Source organism: Pseudophryne corroboree, chromosome 2 (assembly GCF_028390025.1).
Source record: "Pseudophryne corroboree isolate aPseCor3 chromosome 2, aPseCor3.hap2, whole genome shotgun sequence".
NCBI lineage: Eukaryota > Metazoa > Chordata > Amphibia > Anura > Myobatrachidae > Pseudophryne > Pseudophryne corroboree.
The window spans coordinates 729,111,548-729,128,930 of NC_086445.1; the positions used below are offsets into that span (position 1 = coordinate 729,111,548).

The 17,383-nt window shown below is 47.0% G+C and overlaps 1 protein-coding gene across 3 annotated transcripts in view; it reads left to right on the forward strand.

Annotated features, from left to right (window-relative positions):
• MOV10 (Mov10 RNA helicase) overlaps nucleotides 1-17,383 on the forward strand; it is a 439,448-nt gene that overhangs the window by 370,155 nt on the left and 51,910 nt on the right. The gene's annotated exons all lie outside the window — the stretch shown is intronic.

Here is a 17,383-nt window from a genome sequence, read left to right on the forward strand (position 1 = left end):
ACTAAAAGTTGGAAGCACTGGGGCGTGGCCTAGCTTCATAAGAGTGGGGACGCATCCTCTGTGCGCTCCGGCTCTCACCCTCCATAAACCCCTGCAACCGCTACATAAACCCTTCCAACGGCGGACTCCGGGCTCTCCCTACCTCCCTGCGACCTCCCGGACCCGGCCACCGACAGCCACGGAGCCGGGGGACAGCTTGCTCTGTCCCTGCGGGTTGTGGCCTAGGCGGGCAGGAGATCCGGGGACTAGAGTTTAGCGCCGACCCCTCCTGGCTGGACCCCTCCTGGCCTCCCCAGTAGATCTGCCTGACCTGTCCGAAGCCTGCTGTCCTCTAAGGCTGCACGGGGGATCCCCATCACGGCTGCACAGGGGACATACTGAGAGAAGAGGCAGCTCATTATATGACGCAGTGGCCATCTTGGATTTTAGGGACAGAGGCTGGAACAAACTGCTTGCTCCTGTGTGGACCCCTGGATGCTACACATTGTGCCAGTACACATTTTGTGCAGCAAATGGCCTACTAATCGATACTACACTGGGCCCAGACCCTCAAGGTAAGGGAAACCTTCTGCCTGCGTGCACTAGATACGGAGACCCACTGTGTCACCCCTTACACTCATTATATAGCGGCGTCCCCCTGTCCCTTGGCTGGTCCGGGATCTGCGGGCGACTGCTGGACACGAGACAACTGTGTCCATCTCTGAGGAGCGGCTTATACGGGTAGACACAGATATAGGGGGCACAGATCGACAGTTAGTGGCACCTTTTGGAGCGTGCAGTGTGTCCCTCCGCATCTCGTCTGAGTCCTGCTTCTATGATAATGTGGTGATATCACCTATGGTCACCCATTGCTCTCTATACATCTTATAACACGCTGAGTTATTGTCTTATAACCGACCCGGTTACGCTATAACTTTATTTGCGAATACAGAATATTGGGGCCTGCCTACATCTATCTCCCCACCATGCCTAAACCAAAAAGTTGAAAGCACTACTTAGCAGTAGAAACTGAACACATTCAGCCCATATTTTAGAGCAAAAACAAAAAATTCTATCATAGAACAGAAAGAACACTGATAAATTTAGTTTTGGGTGGGGTTTACAGTATTTACCTGGCAAGTCTTGTAATTCCATAACTTGCTGCACTCTCCTTCCTGATTGGTCTGTTTCAAACAAGTTGAGATGAAATCAGTCGCTTCCCTCTAAATATAAATCTGTCTAGTTCTAAAATGTATAATTGGGTCTTAGTGGAGCTGTACTGAATGTATGAGGAACCACCTGAAGCCGAAACCCCTATAGGATTTTATGGGAAATGTGATGCTGTGAGATTTACCAAGCTTGGGAAGATGAAGCATTCCTGAGCTTGGCCCCTGCGGCTAACACCGGCTGAAGATGGTGTTAGCCCGTTGTAGCCTATAGGCTACGCTTCACAAACTTAGCTTGGAGAGGGTTCCCCATGAACCTTTCCCAGCAATGACCGCCGTACAAGCATGGCCAGCGGGGCTGCACATGTGCAGGAGATCTGCTTACTCTCCAAGCACATTGCAGGGACTGGCTCCTTTCGGAGTCCCGGTCCCTGCTGTTGCTCAAAAATACGTCTGGCTGGTATAATAGCATACTGCAATGCGATTGTGGGAACCAATATCTCACACTGATTCTAAATAGACCCCTTAGTGCAGGTATGGGGAACCTTCGGCCCTCCAGCTGTTGTTGAATTACACATCCAAGCATGCCCTGCAACAGTTTTAGCATGGCCAAATAGCAAAACTGTAGCAAGGCATGCTGATATGTGTAGTTCAACAGCTGGAGGGCCAAAGGTTTCCCACCCCTGACTTAGTGGTTATTGATGGATGCAGGTCAGGAGAATTCTGGCGCTGGGTTCTGGTCTGTATTATAAGCAGTTGCATCCGCATTGAATTCTTTTTTTCTCTTACGTCCTAGAGGATACTGGGAAACCATTTAGTACGGGTCCACTCGGAGCCTTGGGCACTTTAAGAATTTGGTAGTGTGCGCTGGCTCCTCCCTCTATGCTCCTCCTTCCAGACTTGGTTTAGAAAATGTGCCCGGAGGAGCTGGTCACGTCGCTGGAAGCTCCTGAAGAGTTTTCTGCATTTATTTTATATGTTTGTTATTTTCAGACCGGACTGGATGACACCAGCCTGCCTTCTTCGTGGGACTTAGGTGGGGGAACAGCCCAACCTCTCTCGGGGTTAATGGTCTTGTTCCCCGCTGACAGGACACTAGCTCCTGAGGGAACTATTCGCAAGCCCCACCACGGTGAGCGTACATTCCCGCAGCACGCCGTCACCCTTAACAGAGCCAGAAGAATGAATAGTGGTGAGTACTAAGTTGGCGTCCCGGTTAGCGGGTCGCTGGCTATTATGGCGGCATGAGGGTATGGAGATGCACTGCTTCTACAGGTCTCCAGACTCAGTACACAGTGCGGGCGCACCGCTTCTGAGGGACCGAACTGAGTCTAAGTACACTACGCGTGTACACAGTACCCAGACTGGCATTACAGACTTAAAAGGGGAGCTGACTCCATTTTAAGCACTAAAATTACCTCAGCGAGTATAAAAAAGTGTGGGAAGACTGCGTGCCATTGAAGGGGCGGGGCTTCACTATAAGCGGATCCAGCAGCTCACCAGCACCACTTTCCCTCTGCAGTGGACACAGAGGCTGACTGACAGGGATGTGCATCTTCTCCGGAAAGACTCCAGATTATCTCAGTGGTACCAGGGGGTCATAGCAGGGGGGGAGAGCTTACTAAGTCCCCAATCTGGGTACTTAGTCTGCGACCCGGCTAAGCTTGGCATTAGCAGTAAGGGCGCTGTGTGCTGGCTCCATACTTTCTCTGTGTCTCCCTGGAAGGGCTCTTTCTGGGTTAATTGTACATTTAACCTGTTCGTGTGTGTGTGTGTGTACTGTCACTGTCAGTGTGTCAGACAAAGAGTGTATATCATGTAAGGCACAGTGTTCCTCTTCTCCAGCGGGTTCACTGCAGTGTACACAATAGAGTGTACCCTCCCAGGCTAGCGGGGCAGAACCAGCTTTGCTGGATTCTATTAGGGGAATGATTTCTAATATTTCTACTAAATTGTCCCGCAATGAGAAAGAGACGCAATACTTAAGACAGCCAATGAGTTTTTATGCAGAGAGACTCAGTACCCAAACCTCCTTCTCAGTCTATGTCCTTTGGCCCATATCCTGCAGTCTGACTTGGATGATGGCGGGTCAGACATGGAGGAGGGGGAGGTGGACTCAGTGGTGGGGGAGGCTACTCTGTCACAGGGAATAGAGGCTCTCATAGAAGCTATCAGATAAGTTCTGCATATCCCTGCTAAGGTAACAGAGGAGACTGAGGAGTCTTATTTTAATAAAAAAAGAAATCCTCAGCCACTTTTCCTGTGTCAAAGGAACTAAATACCCTGTTTGAAGAACCGTGGGTTAATCCTGATAGGAAATTTCAAATCCCTAAAGGTTGATATCATCTTTTCCTTTTCCTCCAGAGGATAGGAAAATCCACCAATAGTGGATGCATCAGTATCTAGGCTGACACGGAAAATGTCCCGGGTGCAGCCTCTCTAAAAGACACGGCTGATCGTAGAATTGAGAATACACTCAAATCTTTGTATACAGCTAGCATGTGGGTGGGATTACTAAAGCCATCGCCAAATGGTCAGGTAATCTACTTGAGGGGTTAGGTACCCTACCTCAGGGGGAGATTATTTTACTCCTGTAGCATATACAGGACTCTGCGAATTTTATGGTGGAAGCCATAAAAAAAATAGGCTTGCTTAATGCACGCACCACTGCTATGGCAGTGTCGGCACGCAGAGGCTTATGGCTACGCCAGTGGACTGCTGACGCGGATTCCAGGAAAGGCGTAGAAGGCCTACCCTTCACAGGAGATGCCTTATTTGGAGATGAACTAGACAAATGGATCTCCGAAGCTACTGCGCGTGAGTCCACGTATCTTCCTTCTGCAGCTCCTCCAGCCAGGAAGGCCTACTCAGGACCTAATCTACAGTCTTTTCAGATTGCCAAGTTTAAGGGAAAAACCAGAGGTTCTTCTACAGCCACCAGAGGCGCTAGAGGTAAACCATGCAAACCAGCAACTGCTGGTTCACAGGAACAGAGCTCAAGCTCTGCTTCCTCAAAGCCTTCAGCATGACGGTGGACTGCGATGCCTGGAGGACTGGCAGGTGGGAGCCCGACTAAGGGGTAGATTTATTAAAATGCACATAAGGTTCTTTATAAGCAGGGTCCCGCTTCACCGCATTATCGTGGTGAAGCGGGACCTCTTTTCAAGTGAATTTACTAACCCTGCCTTGTTCGTTATGGGAGCACGTTATCTCACCCTTCTGGTGATACGTGTCCTCCCATAACATGCGTCCGCTTCGGCTGCAGTATCTACTTCCACGCCTGCGCCGTCCAGTAACTCCCAGCGTGCCTTTCGGAAGTTAAGCTGGCGCATGCGCACTTTCATTCTGTGGATGCCGGAGCTTGTCGTGTGTGTAGGGGGAGGAACTGCTTGTACACCCACAGCGCTGGATCTGGGAGGCGAAGAGGAGCAGGGTAGGAGTGACTAACGTTCGGGCACACCGAACGTTCATAAGTTAGCAAGCTTATCGGTGTTCTATCTAACAGATAGAGGCGCCGATAAGGCAGCGGGCGCATAGCGCCCCAGCCTTCTATACCGCATTGCCGGGATACTACATCAGGGGATGCGCTATCTGCGGCACATAACGTGTGCAGATAGCGCTTTAACCCCTAAAGAACTTTAATAAATCTACCCCTAAATTTTTTCAGTCACATCTGGACAAGTTTGTGCCGGGATCCCTGGGTCATAGATTTTATTTCCCAGGGCTGCAGACTGGAGTTTCAGGAGCTCCCATCTCACAAATTCTTCAAATCAGGCTTACCAGTTTCACAAGAGGCAAGTATAACCTTACAGGACGCCATTCAAAAACTGGTACAGACTCAGGTCATTGTTCCAGTTCCACCTCATCTGCAAAACAAGGGATGATATTCCAACTTGTTTGTAGTTCAGAAACCGGACGGTTCGGTAAGACCGTTTTTGAACCTCAAGTCATTGAACCCGTACTTACAAGCGTTCAAATTCAAGATGGAGTCTCTGAGAGCGGTGATCTCAGGGTCTGGAGGAGGACGAATTCCTAGTGTCTCTGAATATCAAGGATGCGTACCTTCACATTCCGATCTGGCCGCCTCATCAGGCTTATCTACGGTTTGCACTGCAGGACTGTCACTACCAGTTCGAGGCCCTGCCATTTGGTCTCTCCATGGCATCGAGGGTGTTAACCAAGGTGATGGCTCAGATGATGTTTCTCCTTCGCAAACAGGGAGTGAACATAATTCCGTACCTGGACGATCTTCAGATAAAGGCGTTGTCCAGGGAGAGGTTGTTGGACAGCATTGGCCTCGCAATCAGACTGCTCCTTAATCACGGGTGGATTCTGAAACTTACGAAATCTCACCTAGAGTCGACACGGAGGCTTCCATTCCTGGGAATGATACTGGACACAGTCGCAAAAAGTGTTCCTTCCATTGGAAAAGGCATTGGATAATCCAGTCGATGGTTCAGGATGTCCTGAAGCCAACCCGGATATCGGTGCATCTTTGCATTCGCCTTCTGGGGGAAATGGTGGCTTCTTACGAGGCGCTTCAGTACGGAATGTTTCATGCAAGACCCTTCCAGCTGGATCTGTTCGACAAATGTTCATGATCACATCCTCCCTTGCACCAGAGGATCAGTCTGTCGCCAAAAGAAATAGGATCTCTCTTCTATGGTGGCTTCACACTTCTCACCTAATCGAGGGTCGGAGGTTCGGGATTCATTGTATTCTTCTAACCACAGACTCAAGTCTCAGAGGTTGGGGAGCAGTCACCCAGGGGGTGCAGTTTAATGGAAGATGGTCAAGTCAGGAAGTCATCCTTCCTATCAACTTTCTGGAACTCCATACATACAACTCCGTTCTGCAGGCCTCATCTCTTCTTCAGAATCGGGCCATTCAGGTCCAGTCAGACAGTGTGACTGCAGTGACGTACATATACCGACAGGGCAGAACGAAAGGCTGAGCAGCAATGTCAGAGGTCATGAATTCTCCTCTGGGCAGAAAAACACGCTGTGGCATTGTCAGCGGTCTTCATACCGGGAGTAGACAACTGGGAAGCAGATTTCCTCAGCAGACATGACCTGCACCGGTTCAGGTGCTTGACATGTCGGAGGGGATATCCACAAAACGACATGATGGCCTCTCTTCTCAACAAGAAGCTCAAGCGGTATTGTTACAGGTCGAGAGACCCAGTGACAGTCTACGCTCTGACGACTCCATGGGTCTATCAGGTGGTGTACGTGTTTCTTCCACTTCCTCTGATCCCAAGAATTCTGAAAAGAATAAAAAGGAAAAAGGTCCAAGCAATACTCATTGCTCTAGACTGGGAAGAAGGGCCTGGTACGCGGACCTTCTGGAGATGCTCCTCGAAGATCCGTGGCCTCTTCGCAAGGATCTTCTGCAACAAGGTACGTTCGTCTATCAAGACTTACCGCTGCTACGTTTCACGGCATGGAAGTTGAACGGCTGATTCTATCCTGGAGACGAATCCCTGACAAGGTCATCCCGACTATGATGCAAGCCAGGAATGGGGTAATGTCTAAACATTAACACTGTATTTGGCAGAAATACGTCTCTTGGTGTGAGACCGGACAATATTCTGCAGTGGAAATTCATCTGGGACGTTTCCTGCTTTTTCTGCAGTCGGGTGTGGATGTGGGCCTACGTCTGGGCTCCATTAAAGTCCAGATTTCGGCCTTGTCCATTTTCTTTCAGAAACAATTGGCTTCTCTCCCTGAGGTCCAGATGTTCTTGAAAGGTGTTCTGCACATCCAACCTCCCTTTGTGCCTCCCACAGCACCTTGGGATCTTAGTTTGGTGCTGCAGTTCCTCCAGTCGGACTGGTTTGAACCATTATGGAAAAATTTGTATCTAGTGCCCTACTTGTTTGGGTAAATGATGTGGCAGCAAAATTGTAATGGAGGTTAAACCCAAAACCTCTATGAATATACAACGTAAAGATCTACAATTGCGCCTGAATCAATAATGGTGTTAAATGTAAAGAGACGATAAATGAGTGATATATAAATTGAGACAAATACAGATATAGTATATGTACCTGAAAATCAATGGTTGAATGATAAAATGTATCAATATAGTTGTTATAAATCCAGTAATGGCTAATGGGCTATTAAACTGTATATAATTCTTGAAATATGATCTTCACACTATGTTCATTTGGAAATTAAAACGTGTTTTTATTCAAAACCAGTGCAATGAATGCACCTGATGCATGCGTATAAATGAAAAATGATAGGGAAAAGGGGGGGGGGAAGGGACAAATGGGTTTTAGAAAGTGTTTAAAGGGAAAACGATAACAACACTGTTACTGTGTAGTTCGGTTAAGAATGAAGCACACTGCAGTCCTCTGTTGGTAGTACACTTAGATCGGTGGCGTCCCACCTCTGTAGTGATTGGTGTCCTTCTAACTATTTGTATGTCCAGAGCCGATATGGGTGCGAGTACAAATGTCCTGTGGAGGTTCCAGAAATGAGTGCGGGGTACCCCTGGTGGACCGCTGGCAGTGTGGGATCTGACTGGGGCTGGTAATTGTGTAATTAGGACTCCGGACGCACAGTCTTCCCCTGTGTCCTGATCAGCCGCGGTGTCGCTCTAACAAGCGCACCGTGGATCTCAGGGCAGTTGGGACGCGGTCACCGTCTTGGAGAGAGAGAAGGGAAAATGCTTCTAGCCCTGCTGGGCTGTCCGCTTTGCCTTCTCCTCTCCTACAGAGTCCCTTAACTTGTTTTCTCTTACGTACTAGAGGATGGTGGGAATTCCAAAAGGACCATGGGGTATAAACGGATTCGCAGGAGACATGGGCACACTAAAAAGACACTGACTGGGTGTGAACTGACTTCTCCCTCTATGCCCCTCCCCCAGACCTCAGTTAGACTTTGTGCCCAGGAGTGACTGGACACAAACTAGGGGAGCTCTATTGAGTTTCACTAGAAAGACTTTTGTTAGGTTTTTTATTTTCAGGGAGACCTGCTGGCTACAGGCTCCCTGCATCGTGGGACTGAGGGGAGAGAAGTCAGACCTACTTCTTCTTAGTTAAAGGCTCTGCTTCTTAGGCTACTGGACACCATTAGCTCCAGAGGGTTCGATCACTTGGTTCGCCTAGCTGCTTATTCCCGGAGCCGCGCCGTCACCCCCTTCACAGAAGCCAGAAGAAAGAAGCCGGGTGAGTATTAGAAGAAAAGAAGACATCAGACGGCAGAAGACTTCAGTAAAGGTACAGCGGTAGCGCTGCGCTTCATGCTCCCACACACTTCACCAATGGCACTCACAGGGTGCAGGGCGCTGGGGGGTAGCGCCCTGAGCATCAGTTACTGAGGGTCAATGAACTGGCAGAAAGCATATTCGGTGCCCGGGCACCGTATACCAGACCCCCGCCAGTATAAAAAATTTAAAATTGAGCGGGACTACAGCGCGCCGGGAAGGGGCGGTGCTTAGCCGCACAGCTCACCAGCGCCATTTTTTCTCTCTCCACAGCCGCTGCAGAGACGCTGGCCCAGACCTCCAAGCTCCTTCAAGTAACAAGGGAGCAAAACGGGAGGGGGCACATGAAATTTGGTGCTTTTATCCTATATACAGCGCTAGACACATATATATATTATTTCTGTGTAGTATATGGGCGCTGGGGTGTGAGCTGGCATACTCCTTCTGTGTTTCTCTCTACAGGCTTCCCTGTGGGTCTGTCCCCTTGTTTTTGGCCAGTGTGGGTGTGTCGGTACTACGTGTCGACATGTCTGAGGCTGAGTGTTCCTCCCCGGAGGTTGTTACTGGGGGCGCAGAGAGGGATTTGGGAATGACTCTGTCGGCACAGCTGACTGCTGATTGGGTGAATATGCTGAGTACACTGAATGTGAATGTGGCTTTATTGTCTATGAGGCTGGATAAATCTGATTCTCAGACACAAACATGGAGGAAATCCATGGAGGACGCTTTGTCTCAGGTACAGACCACCTCAGGGTCACAAAAGCGTTAATTTACCCAGATGGCAAATACAGATACCGACACGGACTCTGATTCCGATGTCGATTTCAATGAGGCTTCTTTACATCCGAGGGTTGTTAGGAGTATTCAGTACATGATTATAGCTATCAAAGATGTTTTACATATCTCTGAGGAACCTGCTGCTCCGGACACAAGGGTTTGCTTATTTAAAGGGAAAAGGCCTGAGGTCAAGTTTCCCCCCTCTCATGAAATGAATGCTCTTTGTGAAAAGGCTTGGGAGTCACCTGACAAAAGGTGGCAGATTCCCAAGAGAATTTTGATGGCATATCCTTTCCCCTCTGATGACAGGGAAAAATGGGAGTCGTCTCCCAATGTGGACAAGGCTCAGGCTCTATCCCGATTGTCCAAGAAGGTGGCCCTTCTGTCTCCTGACACGGCTGCTCTCAAGGATCCGGCGGATCGCAAGCTGGAGACGACATTGAAGGCCATTTTCGTTAATACTGGTGCATTGCTCAGACCTGCTGTGGCGTCGGTATGGGTGAGTAGTGCTATTGCTAAGTGGGCTGATAATTTAGCTTCTGATATGGATACCCTTGATAAGGATAACATTCTTTTGACTCTTGGTTATATCAAGGATGCTGCAGATTACCTTAAGGATGCAGCGAGGGATGTTGGCCTCTTGGGATCAAGAGCTAATGCCATGGCGGTCTCGGCCAGGAGGGCGCTGTGGATTCATCAATGGAATGCTGATGCCGACTCCAAGAAAAATATGGAAGCACTCCCCTTTAAAGGTAGTGTCTTATTTAGTGATGGCCTTGCTGACCTGTTGTCTACTACTACTACTGCGGGTAAGTCATCTTTTCTTCCTTATGTTCCCACACAACAGAAAAAAGCACCCCATCATCAGATGCAGTCCTTTCGGCCTAATAAGTACAAAAAAGGAAAGGGCTCGTCCTTCCTCGCTTCAAAGAGTAGAGGAAGGGGAAAGAAGTCGCCTGCCGTGTCAGGCTCCCAGGACCAAAAGTCCTCCCCCGCCTCTACCAAATCCACCGCATGACGCTGGGGCTTCCCTGCGGGAGTCCGTACCGGTGGGGGGCCGTCTCCGATTCTTCAGTCAGGTCTGGTTTCAATCGGCCTTGGATCCTTGGGTATTAGACATAGTGTCCCAAGGGTACAAACTGGAGTTTCAGGTTGCTGTTTGGGCTTTCCACGGCCCCGAGGGTTTTCACCAAGGTAATGGAGGAAATGATGGTTCTCCTTCGCATGCAAGGGGTCTCAATTATCCCGTACTTGGACGATCTCCTGATAAAGGCGAGGTCAAAGGAACAGTTGTTAAGAAGTGTGGATCTCTCCCTGTCGGTTCTGCGACATCACGGTTGGATTCTAAATTTGCCAAAGTCTCAGTTGATCCCGTCCACTCGGCTGCCCTTCCTGGGCATGATCCTAGACACGGAGCTACAGAGGGTGTTTCTTCCAGAGGACATAGCTCTGAAATCCAGACCATGGTCAGGGAGCTTCTGAGGCCGACAAGTGTGTCGATTCATCAATGCACTCGAGTGCTAGGGAAGATGGTTGCGGCTTACAAAGCCATTCCGTTTGGCAGGTTTCATGTCCGGGTGTTTCAGTGGGATCTGCTGAACAAATGGTCCGGGTCTCGCCTGGACATGCACCGGAAAATAAGTCTATCTTCCAGGGCCAGGATTTCTCTCCTGTGGTGGCTGCAGGGTTCTCACCTTCTAGAGCAGGCTTTTTCAACCAGTGTGCTGTGGCACACTAGTGTGTCGCGACCAGTTGTAAGGTGTGCCGCGGAGCCAGAGCAGCTTCCTGCACCTTCAGAGTGAACTCTTGGCCTGGGCTCTTCTTAGAGGATCAGTCGTGCTCTGGCCGCGACCTATGCCTTGAAGACACGGTGGTGTGATATCATAGGTCACGGCCGCCATGTCTCACCACCTAGCCAGCCCACCTGCCTGCATACACATCTTCCAATTCCCGCATGCATACACAGCCTTCCTTGCCCACCCACATCCACCCCTGCCCGACCACCCGCTGCTCAGTATTCACAGCACTCCACTATGAACAACCCCCACCACTGAGGGACAGGAAGGAGGACAGCTGACCGGTAGGGGCTAATATTTGTTATTTTAGTTCTCCTGTGGGGAACAATAGGATTTATGTGGGGAGAATAAGGATTTATGGGAGGAACAATGTGAATAAATCATGTGGGGAGCAACATGATTTATGTGGGGAGCAATGTGATTATTTTTTCTGTGTAGGCTAATGTATGAGTGGATTTTTTTTTTACTGTGACGGCCAATGTGTGTTTTGGTTTTTTTCTGTGGGGAACTGATGGTGTGCCTTGGCAATTTTAAAATATTGTTCGGTGTGCCGCGAGTGAAAAAAGGTTGAAAATCACTGTTCTAGAGGGACGCCGCTTCGGAATCCAGAACTGGGTCCTGCTGACCACAGATGCAAGTCTCCGAGGCTGGGGCGCAGTCACGCAAGGAGGAAGTTTCCAGGGAAAGTGGTCAAGCCAGGAATCTTGTCTCCACATAAATGTTCTCGAGTTAAGAGCCATTTACAACGGCCTCCTGCAAGCAAAGAACCTTCTCCTGATCCAGTCGGACAACATAACTGCGGTGGCGTACGTAAACCGCCAAGGCGGAACAAGGAGCAGGGCGGCAATGGCGGAGGCTACAAGAATTCTTCGCTGGGCGGAACAGCATGTGAGCGCTCTGTCAGCAGTCTTCCTCCCGGGCTTGGACAACTGGGAAGCAGACTTCCTCAGCAGACACGATCTCCATCCAGGAGAGTGGGCTCTTCATCAAGAGGTATTTGCAGAAGTGACAAGGCGTTGGAGAATTCCTCTGAAAGACATTGAAAGAGCAGCAGGAGTAGGAGACATAGTAGTGATGGGAGATTTTAACTATCCAGAGATAAACTGGAAAAACGATTCATGTGATACTGCTAGGGGCAATATGTTTTTAAACACACTTAATGATAACTACTTAGTTCAACTAATTGAGGAACCAACTAGGTACAATGCAATCTTAGACCTGGTATTAACAAACAATGAGGATTTGGTATCCGGTATTATAGTAGGGGAACCCATAGGAAACAGCGACCACAATATGGTCACATTCAATATCAGTTTCCATAAACAGCCCTATACTGGCTCAACTAGGGCTCTAAACTTTAGCAAAGCAAATTTTGATAAGATGAGGGTATTTTTCAGGGATATTGAATGGGAAGATTTGTTTTTAGGAAAAAACACTACGGAGAAATGGGAGGTACTAAAATTCCTGCTAGCTAAAAATACACTCAAATTTATTCCTACGAGCAGCAAAAAAAGGAATAAAAATCATAAACCGATGTGGCTTAACAAAAAGATTAAGGAATTTATGGGCAAGAAAAGGCGAGCATTTAAAAAATACAAATCTGACGGGGAAGCAGAGTCATTTCAGCACTATAAGGAATGTAACAAAATATGCAAAAAGGAAATAAGAGCGGCTAACGTAGAAACTGAAAAACTAGTAGCAAAGGAAAGCAAAGCGAATCCCAAAAAATTATTTAAATACATTAATAGCAAGAGATTAAAGAAGGAGAGTATAGGCCCTTTAAAAGACAAGTTGGGAGTCTTAAGCAAAAATGATAATGACATAGCAGACACACTTAATGAGTTTTTTTCAACAGTATTTACTAGAGAGGACCCAATTCAGGGATTTACATAATCTCAATAATGAGAATATCCCACTGATAGGTACTTATTTAAGCGAGGAAGTAATCTGTGACCGATCAAAACATTTAAAGATTAATAAGTCACCAGGTCCCGATGGTATTCACCCAATGGTTCTAATGGAGCTTCATTCTGAACTTGCAAAGCCACTATTTTTGATCTTTAAGGATTCAGTAATATCAGGTATGGTTCCCAAAGACTGGCGTATAGTGTAAGTAGTGCCTATATTCAAAAAGGGAAGTAAAGCTGAACCAGGTAATTATAGACCAGTTAGTCTTACATCTATAGTGGGGAAAGTATTGGAAGGTATTCTAAGAGATAGTATTCAGAAGTTCCTTGAAGTCAATAAGGTCATTAAAAGGAATCAACATGGGTTTATGAAGGACAGATCCTGTCAAACCAATTTACTTGGCTTTTATGAAACAGTAAGCGCAAACCTAGATCAGGGTGAAGAGGTGGATGTAATCTTTTTAGATTTTGCCAAAGCGTTCGATACTGTACTACACATGAGACTTATCTACAAGCTACAAGAATCAGGGCTAGGAAGCACAATATGCATTTGGGTCAAAAACTGGTTAGATAATAGGGAGCAGCGCGTTGTGGTTTAATGGATCTTTTTCAACTTGGACTTAAGTGCTAAGTGGTGTGCCGCAAGGCTCAGTATTAGGACCGCCATTGTTCAATATTTTCATTAACGACCTAACAGAATGTCTAGAGAGCATGGTGTCAATTTTTGCAGATGATACCAAATTGTGTAAAGTTATAAATGCGGAGGGGGATGTTGAGTCGCTTCAGAATGACTTTGTTAAATTAGTAGCTTGGGCAGCGAAATGGAGAATGCGCTTCAATACAGACAATTGTAAGGTAATGCACTGTGGTAACAAGAACAAAAGTAACACCTACCTACTAAATGGGGTAAAGTTAGGGGATTCTGTACTGGAAAAGGACTTAGGTGTCCTCATAGATAGCAAACTAAGCAGTAGTACCCAAAATAGGACTGCAGCAAAGAAGGCTAATAAGATATTAGCATGCATAAAACGGGGAATTGATGCTAGGGACGAGAGTATTATACTCCCGTTATATAAATCACTTGTGAGGCCACACCTTGAATACTGTGTACAATTCTGGGCACCGTACTACAAAAAGGATATCCTGGAGCTAGAAAAGGTTCAAAGGCGGGCGACCAAACTAATTAAGGGTATGGAGACGCTGGAATACGAGGAAAGGCTTGCAAGACTAGGCATGTTTACACTTGAAAAGAGGAGATTAAGAGGGGACATGATCAACATTTACAAATATATAAGGGGACAATATACAGATCTTGCGCAGGACCTGTTTTTGGTTAGATCAACACAGAGGACTCGTGGACACTCGCTCAGGTTAGAGGAGAGGAGATTCCACAGAATACGGCGTAAAGGCTTTTTTACGGTAAGGACGATACGTGTTTGGAATTCCCTGCCTGAGGGAGTTGTAATGGCCAACTCAGTCAACACCTTTTAAGAATGGGTTAGATAAATTCCTAATGGATAAGGATATCCAGGGTTACGGGGCATAGTCACGCACTATGGTTATTATAAAAAAGAGGGGTTAATCGGAACGGCAGTCAGCAACTTCAGTCAAAATTTTATACAAAATAATCATGCATAGGAGACCACAAATAGGTTGAACCCAATGGACAATTGTCTTTTTTCAACCTTAGATACTACAGATGTAGCCACCTTTATCTTGACTGGCTGAGGCGTTTGTCCCGATCGAGCATACGCAGCGTCCCGGGGTGTAGGGAGGCGCGCCTAGTCACAGAGAGGCGTACCTAATCGCAGGGAGAGCGTTTGGCGTTACCTTTACATGTAATACCTGTGATCATCCACCAGATGTCGCTTTTTACAATCACCACTGCGCATGCGTGTGGTCTCTCGTAAAATACAATACTGAAATATATAATAAGGACTACTTTACTAAGGCGTCTCATTACACTGCATACAGTAAATACTTATTACGCTGCATTATTTAATACAGTAAATACTCATTACGCTGCGTTATTTAATACAGTATATACGGTACAGATGCAAATAGTACAGCATACAGTATATGATCCATCTACAGTACTTTATGAATATGTGAGCGTCCAAGTTCCGCAGACAAAACAACATAAAACCAGTAGTGTATACTGTCGCAAATGGACGTGTTAGAAGTTCACTATTGCCTCTTGAGATAAGGAATTTTGTACAGTATGTTAGCGTCCTAATCCTGTAGCCATTACAGCATAATCAAAACCAATGGATTTATTCATCTGTCTGCGGCGAAGTGGTGAAGTGTTCCGCTTCCTATACTCATAGTCCCGGGTTCAATTCGTAAAGTACGAATGCATGTTATTTTTTTCCAGACACCTTATTATTATTTTTATTCACATAAACCAGGGCAAAGCTGCAGGAGCGGTTCTACTGTTGAGGTTCTATGCTCCGTACAGTACACATACAATTCTGTAGCAGGGTAGACTCAATAGAAATGGCTACCACCTATGTCTCCTTGCCCCATGGAGGCCCTAGGCTACAGAGCAAGTAGCAGTCCAGATTTTGCAGGCTATGGGGCAATGCTGAAGGAGCGTCACAATCCCCTAGCTAAAATACACAGGGGCGATAGGAATAAGTGAGGTCTATGCACATTACGGTACACCGGACTCGATCGCATAGCACACTGGCAAAATGGCCACTGCCCCTGAACCCCCATCATGTGGCAGGCAGCGCTCGGATATGGAGTGAGAGATGGTATAAGTTTTGCAGGCTACGGTGCAATGCTGAAGGAGCGTCACAATCCCCTAGCCAAAATACACAGGGGCGATAGAGATAAGTGAGGTCTATGCACATTACGTTACACCGGGCTCGATCGCATAGCAAACTGACAAAACACAAGTTTTACATAAAGCAGGGCAAAGCTGCAGGAGAGTTTCTACTGTCAAGGTTCTATGCACTGTACGGTACACATACAATTCTATAGCAGGGCAGACTCAATTGAAATGGCTACCGCCTGTGACTCCTAGCTCCATGGAGGCACTCGGCTATGGAGCAAGTAACAGCACAGATTTTGCAGGCTACAGGGCAATGCTGAAGGAGCGTCAGAATCCCCTAGCTAAAATACACAGGGGTGATAGGGATAAGTGAGGTCAATGCACATAACGATACACCGCAAAGTTCCCCATGGTTTTGATTATGCCTTTTCTTTGAACACAGTATTTTCCACTGCCTCGCCCTACCCCCATCCCACTTACCCCTTCCCCACTGGGAGTCTGCAAACTACATGCAGTAGACGGGGAGGGAGTTCCGACCAGGTTACAAGACATGTGCAACAGTATACTACTGTATGTAGGAAAATCCCCTGCCCACTGTGATTTATGTGAAACCTGTGTGCACCCTTTCATTGAATGTATAACAAAGAAAAAATAAAATAAAGTGAATGTCACGGGAACATATAAAAAAAAAAGGTTGGCACTTTGGCACTCTCGGCGTGGGAGGTAGGAGCCTTCATCGCTAGGTTGGTATGGAAGGGGAGACAATTAGCTACTGGAGGGTACCAACCCCAAGTTTCTGTAACCCCCACAAGGCTCATGGCAAGCGTCGGAACCCATGGTGGGTCTGAATTAACGGGCCCATTATAGTCTATGGGAAAATGGGTCCACTTTGCATACTGATATCTCTGGTTCTGGGTGTCCCAGAGACTCAGGACTGGTACCATACAAAAGAGGAGACTCTTGGCTTTCGGGGCAGACCAACCACTAGTTTATGTGATACTGGAAAGGGAAACGGGAAGCAACCGTGATTCGGGTCCCCTCCAGTTGTCCGCCTAGCTTGCACAGGATGCAGGGTTTCTGGCTAGATAGGAAATACTGTACAGAAATGCTAAGCATGGTAATTTGACAACCAGGAACATAGGGATGAGTTTTTATCTCTCTCCATTATACTTAGAAAAATTACACTTGTCACTGTACGTTACAAGCTGTTCGTGCTAATTAGTACACTAGTAGAACATACTGTACAGAGATACTAAGGACAGTGATTTGGCATCCACGAACTTAGGGAGGAGCTTTAATCTCTCCATTGTAATCTTTCTAAGTATAATGGAGAGAGATAAAAGCTCCTCCCTAAATTCCTGGGTGCCAAATTACAGTCTTTAGTATCTCTATATTCTATGTTCTACTAGTGTACTAATTAGCATGAACAGCTTGTAATGTACAGTGGCAAGTTTAATATTTCTATGTATAATGGAGAGAGATAAAAGCTCCTCTGTAAGTTCCTAGATGCCAAATCACCGTCCTTAGTATCTCTGTACAGTATGTTCTACTAGTGTACTAATTAGCACAAACAGATTTTAACTGAATGCCAAATCACCGCACTTAGTATCTCTTTACAGTATGTCCTATTAGGGTACTAATTAGCACGAACAGCTTGTAACGTACATGGCAGGTTTAATCTTTCTATGTATAATGGAGATAAAAGCTCCTCAGTAAGTTCCTGGATGCCAAATCACCATCCTTAGTATCTCTGTACAGTATGTTCTATTA